The sequence below is a fragment of the Antrostomus carolinensis genome, unplaced genomic scaffold, assembly GCF_000700745.2.
Source record: "Antrostomus carolinensis isolate BGI_N321 unplaced genomic scaffold, ASM70074v2 scaffold27639, whole genome shotgun sequence".
NCBI classification, from domain to species: Eukaryota; Metazoa; Chordata; class Aves; order Caprimulgiformes; family Caprimulgidae; genus Antrostomus; species Antrostomus carolinensis.
The window spans coordinates 8,444-9,392 of NW_010336834.1; the positions used below are offsets into that span (position 1 = coordinate 8,444).

The 949-nt window shown below is 61.3% G+C and overlaps 1 protein-coding gene across 1 annotated transcript in view; it reads right to left on the reverse strand.

Annotated features, from left to right (window-relative positions):
• LOC104530436 (ankyrin-1-like) overlaps positions 1-949 on the reverse strand; it is a gene marked incomplete at its 5' end in the record, with an annotated part of 5,702 nt that overhangs the window by 2,080 nt on the left and 2,673 nt on the right. The window lies entirely within an intron of this gene.

Consider the following 949-nt stretch of genomic DNA (forward strand, 5'->3'; position numbering starts at 1 on the left):
GGCAGGCACTGGTTCCCGAAGCCAACCCCTCTCACAGCACAGAGGAGCAGGCTGGAAGCAGTACCATGAGCAGGGAAGGGCAGCCCTGGTGCATGTCATGCAACCCCAAGGCCCTGCAGGATGCAGCCAGGGCCCTACAACCCTGTTGGTGTCTTTGAGGCTACAAGCAGTTGTCATTACCCAGGGCCACATGCACAGCCCGGGCACACGGATACGGACTACAGCCAAGCCAAGTGCTCCCACTCATGTAGGTGGCTTTGCTCAGCCTTTTTCAGCTCTGAGCCACTAACCCCTTTTCCAGCCCTGGCGATCAGTAGAGAAGCTGTTCTGCTCACCAGGCAGCCAGGGATTGCTAGCCACAGCCAAGGCATGGGGGACAGCTGGGACCCCCAGCACAGAAAGGGCACCTCTTCCCTGGGTGGGTGCCTGGCCAGGGGTGAGCACCACAGGGCCAGCGAGGGAAGAAGCTCAGGGCAATGCAGGAGGAGAAGGTTTGGGACGGCTGCCTGCAAGCACAACAGCCATGAGAGGGGTGGCCCCTGGTGACATGCAGTTGCTGGAGCAGGACGTGGCTCCGGGAGGGCTCAGCTGAGGTGGAAACAGTGGAGACAGGTAGTGGAGGAAGATGACAGAAGGAGAGGCCAGGATGAGTTCAGAGGAGAGAGGTGACAAGAAGTGACCCACAGCAATGCCCGCACCCGCCGACATGTTTGATAGAGCAGAACAGGGGGAGAGAGAGAGAGGGAGAGAGTGACGAGCCAGGGCTGCACGGGCAGGGCCACAGAGCAGCAGGACACAGGACACACAGACAGGACACAAAGCCCTGTCCCTGCCCAGTGTGCCAGCTCTCCAATGGCACACGCTGCAGCTGACCCCGGCTGTGTCCCCACACCCAGGCATGCTCCACCTGGGACCCAACCCAGGCCACCACCACAGCTGGACAGCCAGG